At 54.1% G+C, this 20,533-nt stretch overlaps 1 long non-coding RNA gene across 2 annotated transcripts in view; it reads left to right on the top strand.

The window, feature by feature from the left end:
* Positions 1-20,533, top strand: part of LOC126647738 (uncharacterized) — an 853,551-nt gene that overhangs the window by 270,952 nt on the left and 562,066 nt on the right. The gene's annotated exons all lie outside the window — the stretch shown is intronic.

Below are 20,533 nucleotides of genomic sequence, written 5' to 3' on the forward strand. Positions count from 1 at the left end.
GTGTCCACAGAGAGGACTTTTCCAGCTCCTGAACTGATTCCTCTGCACAAGCCCAGCTCACATGGCAGGGGTGAGTAGCCTGTCCCTGCTGAGCTCACAGGCTGAGCTTTGGTTTTCTCTAATCTGTTCATGTCAAATGGATTCCCATTCAGGTCCTCCAACAACCAAGAACCAAGGTCCAGAAGAGAAAAAATCGTTCAAGTCAAATGAAGCTGTGAAAGAAATTTTGAAGGAACTTCAGAAAGGGCACGGTGGGTGTGTTTCCCTCAGCCCGAACCGTGAGACTCATCAAGGCTGGCACTGCCTGCTGCAGGGATGGGTTGTGTGCGTTTCCCTCAAAGGAGCGACTGCTCAAGCAGCTCTGCTCCCCACGGGCTCTCCTCCCAGCCTTCTGAGTTGACTTTAGTGGGACAGTCAGTCCCCAGAGCTGGGAGCCTCCAGGCACCCGCACTGAGGGAAACAGAGAACGTCCTGGCCGTCTCCAACGTGCTGTCAGCTTAGCAGGGGTGCCCAGGACGGGCTGACGCTCCCAATTGCTCCCACAGATGCAGCCGGTTCCACAACACGTGCTCCCAGCACCCAGGAGAGCACTGGCAGAGGTTTCTGTCACGGAACACACTGTCTGACGGTGATAATGGCAAGCATGTTGGGCGTTCTGCTTGTCATCACGTTGTGCTGCGCTTCAGTCTGGTACTGGAGGGTGAGAAAAGGGTGAGTTGTTTGCGGCTCTCCCCCTCCAACAGCTTCCTTTGAAGTCAGCTCAGAGCCATGGAACATTCCCAGTCTGGCTGCTGGGGAGCGGCCAGTTAGTCCTTGGCCAGAGAACTCTGCTGAGGGCTCTGCTGCTGTGCAGTGCTGTCACTGCCTCTCCCTGTGTGCCACCCGCAGCTGGGCCTCAGACACCTCCTCTCTCCACAGGCTCCTCTCTGCACCTGCTCCAGACAAGCCAAAGACCTCGGTCAGGAAGACCTGGACCTCTCATCTCTGCACATCCTGCCCATACCCAGCTGCATTGACACAGCTGAAGCACCTGCTTTTCGATACCAAGGTCCAGCTGCCACCCAAACAAGATCCTCTCCGCCCCAGAGCCACTGATCCTCACCCTCCAGCCCAGTACTGAAGTTGGTCCTGCTCTGCCGGGGTGGGTTTGCACACCCTTCAGTATGCAAATAAAGATAGAGATTGAGCCTCACTCGAGTGTCTGGGCTGGTGCCACCAGCAAAGCCCCAAGGCCCCAGCCCTGGCTGAGCTGCATGCCCGGGCACAGCCGTGGATGCCCACGGTGTGGGCAGGCAGGAGCCAGGCTGGGGCTCCTGTGACCAGCAGCGGGGCCCCGAGGGCTGGGGGAGCCCGTGGGGAGGGTCCTTGGGCTGAGGGCACCTTTATTGCAGTGGGACCTTCTGGGCCTGGGCCTCCTCAAATAGGTTGCCCAGGAAAAGAGGGAAGTCACCGAGAGCATCTGTAGGGACATTGTAATGTCAGCAGGCAGAACAAGGGGTCTCCTTGTCACCTCTGGGTGTTGAGCCCCTGTTCAGATGCTCTCTGAACGAGGCTTTGACTGCCTGGGGAGTAACTCAGCTGTGATCACCCTCTGCTTGAAGGGTGCATTGAGAGGGCAGCCAGGGTAACACCCTGGGTCTGACAAATTTGCAGGAATCATTTGCCAAGGTTTTCAGTAATGAATTGCCTTAGAAAAATTAGAGCATGGGACTGGACTGCACTCCATACAGCAGCCCTTCATGGAAGGATTCACTCAGGAACAGCTCTAGAGAGCAACCAAGGAACATTCAGGGGGGGTTGGATTTTCCTCTAAGGTGGGCAGGGGGTTTGGGGTCCTTCATAAGCCGTGCAGGAGCGCAGGAGCTGCGGCCCCTCATGAGGTTCTCAGGGGGTCTGGGGCCTCTCCTGTGCTGGGCAGGTGCTTGGGGAGCCCCGTCAGGTTCACAGAGGGCCGAGTGGGCTCAGCCCGGGCTCTCTGCGCTGGGGGCAAAGCGGGGCCCTTCCCGGGGGCGTCCGGCCGGGCCAGGGACCCGCGTGGCGAAGGGGCCACGGGGCAGCCTGACGAGCCGGGGGGGCACAACAAGGGGCCTCCTCGCTCAGCCCTTGGCTGCAGCTTTTCCCATGAGAATTCTAGTGTAAAGAGCCTCCGAAGGAGCCAAGAGCCGGAGCAGCTCACGAAAACTTTGATGCGAACACGAGGCAGACCCCACCGCAGTTCCCCGCTGAGATCCCTCCCCTTCGCAGGGCTCGCAGCCCTTTGATCCCCTGCCCGGAGCGCAGGTCCCTCCCCGTGTCCCCAGTGCCGAGGGCCGGGGGGTCACAGCCTTCCCCACACGCCCACACTGTCCCCATTCCACGGCCAGCAGGGGAAGGGTCCCCAGCCTTTCCAAAACGGGGGTTCCTGATTCTTTGCTGCTGCTCGGCCCCCCTGTGTCTGGGCAAACTGCACCTCTCTGTGTCTGACAACTGCGCAGCCCGGCACTTGTCACCTCACTGCAGACTGTGCAGGAACACCGATTCACACCGAATGGAGCCAAACACTCCCTCACAGCCCCGGGCTTGGCGAGGGCACAGGAGGCACTGCGGGGGGACAGCTGAGCCCGTGGCTTCTCACACCAACCGGAGCCTGGCACTGTGAGTTCCGAGGCCACGGCTTAGATGGCAGTGACCACGGCGCATGAGGTGGGAAGGTGTTGAGGGGCAGAGACTTTCAGTGCTTCTCCCTGGGAAGAGTGGCTGATCCTGGGGTTTTTTTTGAAAGGTTTGGCCCTCATTGATATTGCAGGTAGAGCCATGAAACATCTCCCTTGTGCAATGTCATCTAAATTAGTTCTCATGAAAACAAGTAGATTGGACAGAGCTGCGTGGGGGGACGTGCCACCCTCGCTGGAAGGGCAGCTCCTGAGATCTGTCCCCACACAGTCCCTCTAAAGTAACATACATGCAGGTATGCCCCAAAAATACCAAGGCAGTGGAAAGAATTCAAAGAGGTTTATTTCAAAGGCAAGAACAGTAAAGAACTTACAAAGGAAATTCTGCACCAGCTACAAGAGCACTGGGCCTGAGAAAGTCACTGATCTTTTCCAGGCTCCTCTATTTTCGCTGCCTCCCCCTGGCTCTCTCTGGGCCGCAGCGGCCCTGTCTCTGTCCTCCCATTGCAGACAGACAGGCTGAGAACTTGTCTGGTAATGGGGGGAGGAAGAAAGCATCGAAACTGCCTTTGAGAAAGACGTTCCTTTTAAGCAGAAAAGCCTTCCTAGGGATCTAACTCTGTCTCCTCATAACAAAATCTACTGCAAGCGTATTCTGTCCTCACAATCCCACCCAGGCAGTGAGGTCACAGCAGGGCTGTGAGGTCACAGAGTCCCGTGGTCCCACAGCACCACAATGACCAACCACTCGGTCCCTGACTACAACTGTTGCGGCAGCAGCGGCGGCGGCAGCGGTGTCAGAGTTGGTGGCGTTTGGAGAGTGATTTCTGGACAGTGATTGCTGGACAGTGATTACTGGACAGAATTTACTGGATAGTGATTACTGGACAGTGATTACTGGACAGAGTTTACTGGACAGTGATTACTGGACAGAGGTTAAACAACATCGGTGTCAGGAGAGCAGTGTCAGGACAGAGGGGGCAGCAGTAGCTGCGGGACGGTGTGAGGGCGAGGCCATGGCCCTTGCTCTGCGCCTCTCCCTCCTCCTCCTCCTGGCAGTGGCCCTGCACGCCAGGGCTGCCCAGGCTGCTCCGGTGCCAGCGCGGGGAGCAGGTGAGCCGGCGGCCTGGGGCACCTTTCCCGGCCCAGCGGGCTCTTCTCCCCGGGAAGGGTCAGGGATGGTTTTCCCCAGGGCTTTAGCCAGGGTTTCCTGGGTGTGGGAGAGAGCCCCGAGGGGCCCTTGGCTGCTCCAGCTGTTTCTCCAGGGATGTTGCACAGGGATGGGAAGAGTGTGGAGAGCGGCCAGGAGCCAGCCCAGAGCTGCCCAGCCCCCTCTGCAGCTCTGGCCATGTCCATTGACATCTGGCCCCACAGTGCTCCCTGACCCCCCTGCAGTGCCACAGTTCTCTGAGGCAAAAGGAGATCCCAGCACACAATGGAAATGGTTTCCATCTGTTTCCTTCTAGATCTGGGTGCTGGGAATTCTTTTTCAGCAGTTAGGCAAGAAGATGGCTTGGAGTCCTTGGGATCACCAGCAGGTATTTCTAAATGTGTGCTCAAAGAAAGCATTGACAACATGGCAAGAGCCAGGTGAAAGAAGCTTTTCTGTCTGTTGAGTTACAGGAGTGTCTTCAGGGAGGACTATTCCAGCTCCTGGGTTGGATGTTCCACACAAGTTCAACTCACGTGGCAGGGGTGAGTAGCCTGTCCCTGCTGACCTCACAGGCTGAGCTCTGGTTTTCTGTAATCCGTTCATGTCAAATTGAACTGCTTCCCATTCAGGTCCTCCAACAGGCAAGAACCAACCTCCAGGCAAAAAGGAATCCCAGGAGCCATCTGAAGGCATGAGGCAAATGCTTAAGGAACTGGAGACACAGCGAGGTGGGAGTGTTTCCCTCAGGCTGAGCTGTGAGACTCATCAGTGGGGCTTTAGATGCTCTGTGGACACGCAGGGGCTGCACAGCGGGAAGGGATCCATCGCAGCCTCGCTGCCCCCCTGCTGCTTTCACACCTTGCGGGGCTGTTTCCCCGCCTGGCCTGGCTGCAGCTTCTCCCCGGCCTCTGCAGGAAGGCCTTGAGCATCCCCTGAGCCTGTGCCCAAAATGCCCCACGGGCCCTGCAGAGCAGGAGATGCCCTGCAATTGCCTGGTCTCCTGGCAGCTCCGGTGTGGTGGCTGTTTGGAGGAGGGAGTGCCCTGACCCTGCCCCAAAAGCCCGGCTGTTTTCCTGGACCTTTTCCATGTCTTTTATAAGCATTGCCTCCTGAAGATACCTCCTCCCTTATGGAGAACAGCTCCATCTGACCCAGCTGTCCCTCTTGTTTCCCTCAGTGATGGAACAAGTGGCTCTGTGGAAGGCGGCGTTCCCCAAAGGAAGCAGTGGCTCCGTGCCAGGCTCTGCTGACGGAAGGGAGGCGATGCCAGGCACGGGCACACGGGGTAATTGCTGTGGCGTGCTCAGCCGGTGTGGGCCATCGGGGTGGCTGTGGCAGCAGCTCTTCCCCAGTGCCCGCTCGTGCCCCTCACGGCCTGAATTTAGTGAGGGTTTGCTCTGTGTGGGAGAGAGCCCTGAGGGGACCTTGGCTGCTCCAGCTGCTCCTCCAGGGATGTTTCAGTGTGTGCGGAGTGGGCAGAGTGTCCAGGAGCCAGCTCAGAGCTGCCCAGACCCCTCTGCAGCTCTGGCCATGTCCATTGACATCTGGCCCCCACAGTGCTCCCCAACCCCCCTGCAGTGCCACAGTTCTCTGAGGCAGAAGGGGATCCCAGCATGCAATGGAAACGGTTCCCATCTCTGTTTGCTTCTAGATGGGGAGAACGACTTGGATTATCTGGAAGTCCTGGTGAATGATGCACTGAATTCCCTGGGGAAACCTGGAGGCAAGTTCTCAGTGTCCCTTTCCTGACAGAATAATCCCTGTCAATGTGGCAAGAGCTCATTCAGGTGCCCTTTTCCTTAAGACCCTCTCGAGGTTGCTGCACTGTGGCAATCTTGGCCTGCTCCGTTCTCAGGTCCAAGAGGGATCCCACAGGATCCCTGTCCGTGGGAGCAGGAAGGAGCATTTAGCTTTTCATCTCCTTTCCATGGAAATGCCAGTTGGTCCCTCCGTGGCCGCTGTGCAGACACGGAGAAGGGCAGAGAGGGAAGGGGTCGGGCCCAGGGCTGTGCCCGGGGCTGTGCCTGGCGCGGCTCCTTTGCCGGCCCCTGGGAGCCTGAGGTGCTCCCGCTGCGGCTGCCGAGCCACGGCCCTGGCTGGGGCTGAGTTGAGAGCTGGGGCAGCTCCAGGGAGTCCCTTGTGCCCTGACAGCTCTGCCTGGGGCTCCTTTGGTCCCAGCCAGGGGCCACTGCAGGCCCGTGGGAGCTCTGCCCCTGCTCCTGAGGGGAGGGCAGAGATGAGGGCCCTGCAGGGATCCCGTGGCCGAGCTGCCCTCACTGCCCCTCCGGCTGAGGGAGAGTCTGCAGCTGTGTCAGGGAGCTCTTCTGTCCTGCCCTTCTTTGCAGCCGAGCCTGTGGGTGACGGGGGTCAGGAACCTGCAGTGGGGCCCAGGGCTGAGCCTCTGGAAGGTCGTGTGGGTACTTCATGGCTTTTTCCCCTTGGAGAGCTGCCAGCTCAGAGCCCAAAGCTGGGCCAGGACAGAGACCTGCCCGTGTGTGCCCTGTCCCCGTGGGATCCCCTCACCCCTCCTGCACCTCAGGGCTGCCCGTGCAGATCCCCAGAGATGACAGAAGCTTCTCTGGCTGTTGAGTTACAGGGGTGTCCACAGAGAGGACTTTTCCAGCTCCTGAACTGATTCCTCTGCACAAGCCCAGCTCACATGGCAGGGGTGAGTAGCCTGTCCCTGCTGAGCTCACAGGCTGAGCTTTGGTTTTCTCTAATCTGTTCATGTCAAATGGATTCCCATTCAGGTCCTCCAACAACCAAGAACCAAGGTCCAGGAGACGAAAAATCATTTCAGTCAAATGAAGCTGTGAAAGAAATTTTGAAGGAACTTCAGAAAGGGCACGGTGGGTGTATTTCCCTCAGGCTGAGCCGTGAGACTCATCAGTGGGGCTTTAGATGCTCTGTGGACACGCAGGGGCTGCACAGCGGGAAGGGATCCATCGCAGCCTCGCTGCCCCGCTGCTGCTTTCACGCCTTGCGGGGCTGTTTCCCCGCCTGGCCTGGCTGCAGCTTCTCCCCGGCCTCTGCAGGAAGGCCTTGAGCATCCCCTGAGCCTGTGCCCAAAATGCCCCACGGGCCCTGCAGAGCAGGAGATGCCCTGCAATTGCCTGGTCTCCCGGCAGCTCCGGTGTGGCGGCTGTTTGGAGGAGGGAGTGCCCTGACCCAATGGGGAAACTTCATCCATTTTCATTGTCCCTGTCTTTTTTAAGCATTGCCTCCTGAAGATGCCTCCTCCCTTATGGAGAACAGCTCCATCTGATCCAGCTGTGACTCTTGTTTTCCCCAGGGATGGACCAAGGGGCTCTGTGGAAGGCGGCGTTCCCCAAAGGAAGCAGTGGCTCCATGCCAGGCTCTGCTGACGGAAGGGAGGCGATGCCAGGCACAGGCACACGGGGTAATTGCTGTGGCGTGCTCAGCCGGTGTGGGCCATCGGGGTGGCTGTGGCAGCAGCTCTTCCCCAGTGCCCACTCGTGCCAGTCATGGCAAGGAGATCATAACAGAACAGATTAATTATCCTGAGGAGACTCAGGGGACTCGGGTACTGAGCAGTCCAGCTGAGGGCCCTCAGTGAGGGGCATTGCCCAAAACACTGAAGCAGCTGCAAGGGGTGCCCAACTGGGGAAAAGGCAGATGGGCAGAGCAAGGCTCCAATGCCTCCTTAAAGGCATGACTGTCCCATCGGGCTGTGGGCAATGGTTGGGGGAGGGAGAATTAGTTGTGGCACTGCCTGATGCAGTGTTCCCCAGGGCTTTAGTGAGAGTTTGTGGCACAGAGCCCTGACGGGCCTTTGGCTGCTCCAGCCGCTCCTCCAGGGATGTTGTACAGGGATGGGAAGTGTGTGGAGAGCGACCAGGAGCCAGCCCAGAGCTGCCCAGCCCCCTCTGCAGCTCTGGCCATGTCCATTGACATCTGACTCCCACAGTGCTCCCCGACCCCCCTGCAGTGCCACAGTTCTCTGAGGCAGAAGGGGATACCAGCACGCAATGGAAATGGTTCCCATCTCTGTTTGCTTCTAGATCAAGGTGCTGGATACGCTTCTCCATTAAATTGGCTGCATGAAGTTTTGGAGCCCTTGGGGCCTCCTGCAGGTAAATTCTCAATTCCCCTCAAAGAATAATAGTTCTATATTTTATACACAATAAACGTGGCAAGAGGCAGGTGTCAGAATCTTCCCTGGCTGTTGAAGTTCCAGGTGTGCCTACAGAGAGGACTTTTCCATCTCCTATTCTGGTTCCTACACAAGAGCCCAACTCACATAGCAGTGGTGAGTAGTCTGTCCCTGCTGAGCTGACAGGCTGAGCTCTGGTTTTCTCTAATCCATTCATGTCAAGTTGAACTACTTCCCATTCAGGTCCTCCAAGAGGCAAGAACATAGCTCAAGATGGAAAGAAATCCCAGGAGCCATCAGAAGCCATGAGAGAATCGCTGAAGGAAATGCTGCAGGGAGGGCACGGTGGGTGTGTTTCCCTCAGGCTGAGCCGTGAGACTCATCAGTGGGGCTTTAGATGCTCTGTGGACACGCAGGGGCTGCACAGCGGGAAGGGATCCATCGCAGCCTTCCAGGGAGGGAAGATTTGTTGTGGCACTACCTGCTGCAGTTTTTCCCCAGGGCTTTAGCCAGGGTTTCCCGGGTGCGGGAGAGAGCCCCGAATGTTCCTTGGCTGCTCCAGCTGCTCCTCCAGGGATGTCGCTCAGGGATGGGAAGAGTGGGCAGAGCGGCCAGGAGCCAGCCCAGAGCTGCCCAGGCCCCTCTGCAGCTCTGGCCATGTCCATTGACATCTGGCCCCCACAGTGCTCCCCGACCCCCTGCAGTGCCACAGTTCTCTGAGGCAGAAGGGGATCCCAGCACGCAATGGAAATGGTTCCCATCTCTGTTTGCTTCTAGATCTGGGTGCTGGGAATGCTTCTCCGTTGGATTGGCTGCGTGAAGTTTTGGAGCCCTTCAGGCCCCCTGCAGGTTGTCCCTCAAAGATTAATCAGTCTAAATTCTAAACCCCATACATGTGGCAAGAGCCAGATGACAGAAGTTTCTCTGGTTGAATTACAGGGGTGTCTGCAGAGAGGACTTTTCCAGCTCCTCTGCTGGTTCCACACAAGCCCAGCTCACATGGCAAGGGTGAGTAGTCTGTCCCTGCTGAGCTCACAGGCTGAGCTCTGGTTTTCTCTAATCCATTCATGTCAAAAGAAACTGTTTCCCTTTCAGGTCCTCCAAGAGGCAAGATCCATCCTTCAGGTGCAAAGAAAGCCGAGGAGCCATCTGAAGGCTGGAGAAAAATGCTAAAGGAACTGGAGAGACAGCCAGGTGGGTGTGTTTCCCTCAGGCTGAACCCTGAGACTCATCAGTGGGGGCTTTAATGAATGTGTGGACACGAAGAGGCTGCACAGCCGGAAGGGATCCATCGCAGCCTGGCTGGACTGGGGCTCATGTGTCTCCTGAGAGGGTCTGACTCTGTCCTTTCTGGCTGTGGGAGCTGTCCCAGGGCAGGGGGGATCGGTGCTGGTACTGCCTCCAGGCACCCGCACTGAGGGAAACAGAGAACGTCCTGGCCGTCTCCAACGTGCTGTCAGCTTAGCAGGGGTGCCCAGGACGGGCTGACGCTCCCAATTGCTCCCACAGAAGCAGCCGGTGCCACAACACGTGCTCCCAGTACCCAGGAGAGCACTGGCAGAGGTTTCTGTCGGGGAACACACTGTCTGACGGTGATAATGGCAAGCATGTTGGGCGTGCTGCTTGTCATCACGTTGTGCTGTACTGCAGTCTGGTACTGGAGGGTGAGAAAAGGGTGAGTTGTTTGCTGCTCTCCCCCTCCAACAGCTTCCTTTGAAGGCAGCTCAGAGCCATGGAACATTCCCAGTCTGGCTGCTGGGGAGCGGCCAGTTAGTCCTTGGCCAGAGAACTCTGCTGAGGGCTCTGCTGCTGTGCAGTGCTGTCACTGCCTCTCCCTGTGTGCCACCCGCAGCTGGGCCTCAGACACCTCCTCTCTCCACAGGCTGCCCTCTGCACCTGCTCCAGACAAGCCAAAGACCTCAGGCAGAAAGAGGTGGAGCTGTCACTGTTTTCCTTCTGACCTTAGCCCAGATTTGTGTCCACCACTGCAGCACCTGCTTTTTGATACCAAGGTCCAGCTGCCACCAAAAAGATCCTCTCTGCCCCTAAACCCACTGATCCCACCCTCTGGGCAGTACTGAAGTTGGTCCTTTCGTGCCTACCCCTTTAGTTCAAATAAAGATAAGATTCAGCATCACTGGAGTGTCGAGCTGTGCCACCAGCAAAGCCCCAAGGCCCCAGCCCTGGCTGAGCTGCGTGCCCGGGCACAGCCGTGGATGCCCACGGTGTGGGCAGGCAGGAGCCAGGCTGGGGCTCCTGTGACCAGCAGCGGGGCCCCGAGGGCTGGGGGAGCCCGTGGTGAGGGTCCTTGGGCTGAGGGCATGTTTATTGCAGCAGGACAATGTGGTCCTGGACCTGTTTGCTGGTTTAAATAACCCAAGGGGAAAAAAAAAAGTTAACCCCACTGAGGATGTCCACCCCCTTCTCTTCCCCCTTCAGGCAGGGTGATAGGAGAGATGGTGGGAAAATAAAATTGTTGGAATCACAGTTTGTCATCATTTTGCTGGTTCTTGGAAACTAGGCAGGAATTTTTCCCTTCCCCCTGCCCACTGCATGCAGAGTTGTTAAGTGGGCACTTAAGGGGCACAAAAGAAGCGGCTTTCTGGTAAATTGCTCAGAATCTCCTCTGGGGGAGGTGAGGAGCTCCTCTTTAGTTTTTTTTCTCGTCTCCTGGGAAACGTGGAGACGAGTTTGGGCTTGCAGCACTGGCTGGAACAAGGTCGGAGTGGAAGCTCAGTGGTTCTTTTGTTCTCGGCCTGCTTGCCTGCTGTGGATCCTGCTTGGATTTTTCATCAGAGAGGAACTGTTTTTCTGGAAGTTTTTCCCCTTCCCCGTTCCAGTTTGTGTTCTTTCCTGGCAGTGGTCCTTGTGCACATCAAGGGGAAAGGGAAGACTGTGCTGCATGATTCAACCAGCCGAACAGAGTGAGTTTTTTCCCATTGGGAAAAATTTGTTGTTTTTTCTCTCTCCCCTCTCTCTCTCCCCTTTCCCAGTGTGCTTGTTTATTTGTTTGTTTTGAAGGGGATTATTTGTGGGTATAGAAATATTGTTTGGTTGTTTCACTTGTTTTCTTTCATTGTTTCTGCCAATACACACGTACCGTTTAATAAAGGGCTGTTATTTTTCCATTTTCCATAATTTTTTTCCCCTCAATCGGAGCCTCTTAATTTCGGATTTATAATTGCTTAGAGGGAGGAGTTTGGGTCTTTTCTCCTAACTCATTCTCAGCAAAACACCTGTGTCTCATTTAAACTGGGACACAGTTTTACACACACAGAATTTTTAAAAGAAAAACTTGCAGTAAACAGAACAATACAAAGGGAGTGGTTTACTCACAGACAGAAGTGTCCACCACTGCACAAACAAAAAACTGCTCCCCGCAGAGACCATCTACTGTGGTTTTCCCGCCTGGACCCCAGGACAAAAAAACGAGAGCGCTCCTTCCTGTTCTTCACCTCACGTGGCTTGGGAGAAAAAAGAAATCAACGTGGCAAAGGAGTTTCCATGGTTTAATGCCCTCCCCAGCCAGATAAACAACGGGGAACAGGGGCAAAGCAAAGCTTGGAAAAGTATTTTGTTTGCAAGGACTTTTGCTTCAGGGACACTGGGTCCGGTGGTGTCTGTGGTGGTGACGATCCCTGTGGTAGTGGTGACGTTTGTTTTTGGATTTGGGGCAGCTCTGACCTGTGGCAGGGCTTGAGAAGTGGCTCCAACAGCTCCTGGGACTCACAAAATGGCTCCAACAGATCCTGGGACTGACAGAGCAGCTCCAACAGCTCTTGGGACTCAGGGAGCAGCTCCAACAGATCCTGGGACTTACAGAGCAGCTCCAACAGATCCTGGGACTCAAGGAGCGGATCCGATGGCCCTGGGGCAATTGTGGCAGCGGCAGCCCTGGCCCTCCCTCTCCTGAGCAAGCCTGGCCAAAGAAAGGCCACCCTTCCACTTCTGCCAGCAGAATTCAGAGGGACAGTCCACCCCTCTGGCAACCGAGGCAGGAATAAAATAAGTTCCTCTTCTGGCACCTCGGCATTTCCTGCTGGAACCACGTCCTCCAATGATGATGTAGATGGTGCAGAATATAGAGTTTGGTCACACCCATTAGCGCTAACGTCCACCTCTTATCTCTGTAACCACTACATAATCTACTCCTTGTTCTATACCATCGTCATCATGCCAAAATTATTCCCTTTTTAACTGTATACATATATAGACACACATACACATAACTATTCAGAAGCACAGGTGTTATTTCAGTAGCCACTGACCATCCCCCAAGATGTGGGTTGAGTTCATTTAGTCATGACTGGTGTAACTGGAGCATCGTTGTCCATGGCTTTTATGGGATACGGTGGCGGTGTGATTCAGCAACCAGTATTATATATGCAATTCAACATTACAGACTGTTCTCACCCAAAATCACATCCTCTTGAGGTGCACATCATGCTTCCCCATCCCTCTGCATTACCCACCAAGTGCACCCAGGTCCCTGAGCGAAAACAGTCCCATGGATGGGTTTGCCTTTGCTTGAGGCAGGACTAATCCAAACTGTCTTCCCTAATATGTTCCTCATGTGTGCCATGGGGACTTTATCTGCTTCTATGGTTTGTAAGGACTCTGATTGGCAGGGCTCAATTGGTAGAGCCACCAGTGTTAACTATCCAGGTGGCCTTTGCTAAATTCAGATCCTGATGTGTGAAGGTCCCACTGCCCATTGCCTTCAGTGTGGTTTTAAACAGTCCATTGCAACATTCAACTTTACCAGAGGCTGGAGCATGACCGGGAATACAATCCATCTACTCCATCTCCTGCTCTCTTGCACAGATGTTTATGAGGCTGTTTTTGAAATGAGTTGTCCAACTCAAGTCTTTCTGGAGTGCTGTGGTGCTCCTTCCCCTTCTAGACCTTGGCTTTTTCTTTTCAAGCCCACAACCCCAGTGAGGAGGTGATTTATGAATATTCATCACTGAAGCTCCACCCCCTGGCTTTCAGAACCAAAACAGCAGCCCATTTGAGGAGCACAAGGTCCAGATGGTCCTGCTGCAATAAATGTGCCCTCACCCAAAGGTCCCTCACCGTGGGCTCCTCCAGCCCCAGCCTGGCTCCTACCTGCTCACACCGTGGGCGTCCACGGCTGTGCCGGGCACGGAGCTCAGCCAGGGCTGGGGCCTTGGGGCTTTGCTGGTGGGACCACCCAGACACTCGGTGATGGCTCAGTGTCTCTTTATTTGTTCGTAAGATTTGGGCCAACACAGTCTGGTGGGGGGCCCACCTTCAGAGCTGGTTGGAGTGCAGGGCCAGGGGGCTCGGGGGCAGAGGGACTCGTTTGGGTGGCAGCTGGACCTGGAGGTTCTGAAGCTGCGGCACCACAGCTGGGTATAGGTTGGGAGAGTCGAGATAAGAGATCCGCTGCTTCCTGCCTGAGGTCTTTGGCTGGTCTGGAGCAGGTGCAGGGAGGTGCCTGTGGAGAGAGGAGGTGTCTGAGGCCCAGCTGCGGGTGGCACACAGGGAGAGGCAGTGACAGCACTGCACAGCAGCAGAGCCCTCAGCAGAGTTCTCTGGCCAAGGACTAACTGGCCGCTCCCCAGCAGCCAGACTGGGAATGTTCCATGGCTCTGAGCTGCCTTCAAAGGAAGCTGTTGGAGGGGGAGAGCAGCAAACAACTCACCGTTTTCTCACCCTCCAGTACCGGATTCCAAAACAGCACAACATGATGGCAAGCTGCCCTCCAAACATGCTTGCCATTATCATAATCAAACAGCGTGTTCCCTGACAGAAACCTCTGCCAGTGCTCTCCTGGGTACTGGGAGCACGTGTTGTGGCACCGGCTGCATCTGTGGGAGCAATTGGGAGCGTCAGCCCGTCCTGGGCACCCCTGCTAAGCTGACAGCACGTTGGAGATGGCCAGGACGTTCTCTGTTTCCCTCAGTGCGGGTGCCTGGAGGCTCCCAGTCCTGGGGACTGACTGTCCCACCAAAGCAAACCCAGAAGGCTGGGAGGAGAGCCCCGGGGGGAGCGGAGCTGCTTGAGCAGTCACTCCTTTGAGGGACACGCACACAACCCATCCCTGCAGCAGGCAGTGCCAGCCCTGACCCTCCCTGCCCCGGGACAGCTCCCACAGCCCAAGGGGACAGAGTCACGCCCTCTCAGGAGACACGGGAGCCCCTGAATGCTGTGCAGCCCCCAGCTGATGAGTCTCACAGCTCAGGTTGAGGAAATAGATGCATTGTGCTCTCCCTGCAGTTCCTTCACAATTTCTTTCAGAACGTCATTTAAATCAAGGGACTTTTTCTCTTCTGAAGGTTGGTTCTTGCCATTCGGAGGACCCAAATGGAAGGTAGTTCCATTTGACATGAATGGATTAGAGAAAACCAGAGCTAAGTCTGTGATGTCAGAAGGGACAGACTACCTACCCTTGCGATGTGAGCTGGGCTTGTGTGCAGGAAGCAGCACAGGATCTGGAAAAGTCCTCCCTGCAGACATCCCTGTAAGTCAACAGCCAGAGAAGATTCTGACACGTGCCTCTTGCCACGCTGTCAATGGTTATTCTTTGAGTGGATATTGAGATTTACCTGTAGGAGGCCTGAAGGGCTCCAAAACTTCACGCAGCCAATTTAAAGGAGAAGTATTCCCAGTGCCCTCATCTAGAAGCAAACAGAGGTGGGGACCATTTCCATTGCATGCTGGGATCCCCTTCTGCCTCAGAGAACTGTGGCACTGCAGGGGGGTCGGGGAGCACTGTGGGGGCCAGATGTCAATGGACATGGCCAGAGCTGCAGAGGGGCCTGGGCAGCTCTGGGCTGGCTCCTGGCCGCTCTGCACACTCTTCCCATCCCTGCGCAACATCCCTGGAGGAGCAGCTGGAGCAGCCAAGGGCCCCTCGGGGCTCTCTCCCGCACCCAGGAAACCCTGGCTAAAGCCCTGGGGAAAACCATCCCTGACCCTTCCCGGGGAGAAGAGCCCGCTGGGCCGGGAAAGGTGCCCCAGGCCGCCGGCTCACCTGCTCCCCGCGCTGGCACCGGAGCAGCCTGGGCAGCCCTGGCGTGCAGGGCCACTGCCAGGAGGAGGAGGAGGGAGAGGCGCAGAGCAAGGGCCATGGCCTCGCCCTCACACCGTCCCGCAGCTACTGCTGCCCCCTCTGTCCTGACAACGCTGTTGTTTAAGCTCTGTCCAGCAATCACTCTCCAAACGCCACCAACTCTGACACCGCTGCCGCCACAACAGTTGGAACCACGGGGCTCTGTGACCTCACAGCCCTGCTGTGACCTCACTGCTTGGGTGGGATTGTGAGGACACATCTCAGGAGCTGCCCTCACAGAAGGGGAGCACGTCCCCCCCCCACAGCTCTGTCCAATCCACTTGTTTTCATCAGAACTGGTTTATGTGACACTGCACAAGGGAGACGTTTCATGGCTCTACCTGCAATATCAATGCCAAGTCCAACATTCAGCTCCTGTCAGGGATTCCCACTCTTGCAGGCAGCACCTGCCAGCTCTTCCCCCGCCACGCTGACACCGAGTGTGTGCTGTGCACTCCGTGCCGGGGTTTGGCCCATATTTAAACAGGGAAGGACTCTGTGCCGTAATTCCTAAAAACAACCCAAGGCAGGCAATCAGGGCAGCTGCAGAAACGCCAGCACCATGGGCCTGTGATCCGTCCCTGCCTGCTCCATCCAAGTGCTGGGCCCTTTGTTCCAGCACAAGGCTTAGCCAACACCAGCAAGCAATGAATCCATTGCAGACTGGACTTCCACGAGATTCAAGGAAAAAGGCTGGCTCTGCCTCTATTGCAGTTTAGGCTCCCAGTTCCCTTGACAGTTGCAATGGCATTTGCATTCCGGCAGCCATGGGCTTCCAGTGACTGGAACAGAGAAACACCAGCCTTGGGAAGAGATAACAAGCTCTACTGCAGGGAAAGGGATGTATTAAACACCAACAGTGAACATGCAGCTCTTTAGTTGTGGGAGCACTTTCTGTTTCCACTCTCTCTGCCCTAAGAACTGAACAGTGTCCTCTGTCACTTTATCCTTTGCTGCCTTCAGACAGCTTTGCATCCAAGAGCTTGAATTGTACCGTCTGTCCGAGTATCTCAGCTATGACAACACTGAATAAGAAGCCACTTTTGGGTATGTTATGACATTTGCTCTCCAGAAAAATAAACTGAGGGCAGTTACTGTAAAATGCCTGCACAACCGCCCCTGCACATCACAGGCAACAACAACAGGAGGATGGAACTTGAATGGAAGTGTCTTACTTCCATTCAAGATACTGGTTTAGGGGGGAAAACATTAAAAAAACAAAAGGATCAGCCACTCTTCCCGGGGAGAAGCATTGAAAGTCTCTGCTCCTCAACACCTTCCCACCTCATGGGCCATGGTGCGTGTGAAGAACAGCAAGAAACCCCCTGAGGTTTAACCCCACCGTGCACCTGCCGAGGGACCCCAGCCCCCTGCATGCCTTAGGAGACCCCAAAATATCCCTGTGAGCCATAGGAGGAACCTCAGCCCCCTTCACACCTTACAGGGCACTCCAAAGTCCCCATGTGCCTCAAGAGGGACCCAAACCTGCTGCACACCTTATGACGGACCCCAGACCCTCTTCATGCCCTGATGGCACTCTGGGATGCCCACGGGTGTGGAGATGCCTTGGGCATCACCCAGGGGTGGAATGTGGGAAGGAGAAGCCACTGATGGTTGTGGAGAGAATGGAACAATGCCATGAAAGATCCCAAGATGGTTAAAGAGAGCATGTGCACCCATTTCCAGCTCTAGGCTCTGCACTGACACCTTACCCAGGTTGTTAACTGTAGGTCTGGTCACCATCAAAAGAGCCAGTTGGTGCAGGTCACCTCATGTAAGCTGAAACACTGCTTTATTTTATGCTGTATGTGTGTGAGATTTCCTGTGGACTAGTACTTGCTTGTAGTTTGGTAATTCTCAAAAATATTTATAATTTCTCAAAAATATTTATAATAGCACATTTTTCTACATTCTATTTGTAAACGGAGGGCATCAAACTAACGTTATTTATATTAACTTGGGGGATAGTGTTTCATTTTCTTTCAGGAGGCTGATATACAGAGTCCTGCATGAGCAGAAAACTGGGGTTCTGTTGCCTCATGCTTTGTATTGATCCTTCAGTGAAAAGGAAAGGAAAAGGCTTTCCCTATTTAAAAAAATATTGTACATGAGAAAATGCTTCAAAGTCTTGTTGTGGCCTCCAGGAGGTAGAAGGTGAGGCCTGTTGAATCTGCAGAGAAGTCTGGCACTGAACGCACTGGAACTGAGGTATAAAATTGCTGGGTGAGTCGGTTCTTGTACAGGGGGTTCATGTAGATGTTTGTCATTAGCAAACTGAGACAGGAATGCCTGTGTACCAAACATACTGCCCTGGGAAACGGGGAACAGCTGCATCTCCACCCTGACCTCAGCTGTGCCCGAGGAAAGGTTAAATACTTGGGCTTCATTTTGGGAAAGGGGCAATGAATGACAGATCTAGAAAAAAGAGAGGCCAAAATTAAGCTCCCACATCCAGTCGCAAAAAGCAGGTACGAAGTTTTCTCAGAGCTGAGGGATTTTGTTGGCCATGGACTTCTGGATTGGGGGGAATTGACTAAACCTCTGACTGAGGCAACCAAGGACTAATAGATGTGGGATCACTTGTGGTAACGCAGGAATGAGGAGCCCAGGAGAGATCAGCTGAACTGGATCCAGTCTGCGCTCAGTGAGGGGCAGCAGCAACAGCCCGAGCCACAACGGGCACATGGACAGGACTTTAAAAGATGCAACATCTTGAATCCAGCAAGCCTAATACATGGTGATGGAGGAGAGCACCAGCAGTATGAGCAAGTGATGCACATTTCAAGTGAACTGTGGGCTGATTTAAGCGATCCTCCCTCACGTAACCCAGAGTTCTACTCGCAGGTGGCTCATCCTGCTCCCTGCAAGCATGGTGCGGATCTGGGCGTGCTGTGGGTGCCAGGGACAGGGGACAGAAGCAGAATCGTGCTCAGGGAGCAGAAAGAGCAGCTTGGATGCGCACAGCATGTCTGGGAAGAGGGAAATGAGTCAACATCTGTGCAGACCCTCTGCTTTTGGGGGTGTCGTGCAACAGGAATGTTCTGGCATTTTCACATCCTCAGGGACAACGTGCTCTTGTGGTTCTGATGGTGGATCAGAGTGAAAAGCCAAATTTGACAGACCCCAAGACTGCATGAGAGGGAGGGCTCAGCAGAAGGCCTGGGGTCCTGTGATGCCAGCCAGGTGACCAGACAGTCACACACAGCAGGAGCCCACGGCTCAGCAGGAAGACCCCCTTACATGTGAGGGTATAAAAGCCCAGCGTGTTCTTTGTTCAGGGTCTCTCCTCAGAGGCACCAGCTCCAGCTTTTATTGTTGCACCACGATAAAATTCCTTTAAGGATACAGAGGTCTGAGACCCTGCTATGGAGTATATTCCACATTTCCAATCTTTGGGGGTGGGGGGTTGATTTCTTTTTGTGAACAAGATAAACAAACTCCCAAAACCACACAAACAACTCCTTTGCCATTTCCTCCTTTTATTTTCAGCTGAGTTTTACACAGTTCTATTTGCTCTTCTACCTTGTCCTCATCTTTCCAAAATTCCTGGGCCTATTCAAGTCTGGCCTGGGATGGTGCACACAGTTTTTTATTTCTGTAGTAATTTATCCACAGCAGTCCTGCCACCTACAGCAATTTAAATGTTGCAAAAACCTAACTATAGGCTGCAGTGTATGAGTCACACTCCGTGAGGTGGCAGAGCACGAGGGCAGGCACTGAAGGAGGGCATTTGGCTATAAAAGGGTGTGACTGGCATGTTTGTCCTACTCAGGGTTCTCCTACTGGTATTTTGGTAGTTACCATATCTTACCACACGTTAGAAGTGAGCTGGCTGGTGGACTTGAGGCAAGAGAGGACCCAGAAAGAACCCTGTGGTTATGGAGATCAGCACAGCAGCAGCAGAGGGGTTTGTCCTGTAAGGAGAGGTTGGGGAACCAAAGATCCTGATGTGACTTCAAGGTAAGTCTCAAGAGAGACAGCGAGTTTGCAGTGGTTTACTGCAGCAGCTGTTGCAGGGGAGGCTGCTGCTGATACGGAGGTGACCTTCTAATGGGAGAGGAATTTTGTGGAAGAATGGAGAAAGAAGTAGAGGCAGGCTGGGTCCTCTTGTCCCATCCTGCTGCTGGCCCACTGCCATCCTGCTGCAGCAGGATTTGGTGAGGATTGGAGTGTCAGCATGCAAGGCAGTGCTCCTGATGAGCGTGAGGAGAAATCTGCCCACACACCTCCCACAGCTGCAAGGCTGTCCCACAAAGCTGTGTATGAGGAAGTGACAAGGAGTATTTGCTGTTTAAACATTTAATAGAATCGTCACAGAGTCACAGAGTGGTTTGGGGTGGAAGGGACCTTAAAGACCATCTCATTCCACCCCCTGCCATGGGCAGGGACGCCTTCCACCTTCCAGGTTGCTCCACGCCCCGTCCAACCTGGCCTTGGACACTTCCAGGGATGGGGCAGCCACAGCTTCTCTGGGCAACCTGTGCCAGGGCCTGCCCACCCTCACAGGGAAGAATTTATTCCTAATGTCTAATCTAAACCTACTCTCTGTCAGTCTGAAGCCCTTGTAAACAGTCTCTCTCCATCTTTCTTGTAGGCTCCCTTCAGGCACTGGAAGGCCACCATTAGGTCACCCCGATTTGCATCACTTGGGTCACAAATTAATTAAGAGGCTGCTACTAAAGTTTGTAGGTTTGAGTATTCATTCAGATGGGCTATTTTTGGTTTTATCCATGATGGGTTCAGCCAGATGTGGTGGCCAGTTTGGCCATAATTGTAAACACACTTGTCAGCGAACCAAAAATCATACTAAATAAAGAAGTGCCCAGTTCTACACTCCCCATTTACATGGGCTGTGTGTAGGTAATTTTTCAAATGCCAACACCTGACATTAACTTCAGAAAGGTTATTCCAGCTGGAGCTAATGATATGTGAGAGCCCTTGTTCATTACACCGATTTAAACACAACTGACCTGATTTCTGCCCCCCAGGTGTATTGGTGTGTAGAAATAAAAAGCTAAAATACACAGCTAAAGTAAATAGCATCAGGAATCGGTGCTGGCTCCTTGGAGCAGTTAACTGTAATAAACTCCAAGAATTTCTTGGGAAACCAAGACACTTGCAAATGCATTTTGGTGTTCCCAAGCCTGACTGCTAAGGCATGCTAATGTGGAGCTGCTTGTCGTGTTACAAAGCTGGGTTTGTGTATGTGATTCACATGTGATATTTTCCTTTCAAATGTGCTTATTTTAGGATGGTTCTGCCAAAGTACTTGTATGGATCTGAATTTCATATAAAATCATCCAACAGTTGAAGCATGTATAATTTACATGTATTTCAAAGTGCTCTATTTTTATCTCTAAATATTAGTCATTTACATTAATGAATAAAAATATTTCGGAAAAGGACAGATTCTTGTTTAACTACTTAAATATATCAAACTGGATAAACTGTTGATCCTGCAAACTGGCATTCCAGTCCACATCCAAAGGCTGTAATCCAAAACTGCAGTTATGATGATGTTCCTGTCTGGTTAGATA

Source organism: Myiozetetes cayanensis, unplaced genomic scaffold, assembly GCF_022539395.1.
Source record: "Myiozetetes cayanensis isolate MyiCay16 unplaced genomic scaffold, myiCay2020 scf40, whole genome shotgun sequence".
Lineage (NCBI taxonomy): Eukaryota > Metazoa > Chordata > Aves > Passeriformes > Tyrannidae > Myiozetetes > Myiozetetes cayanensis.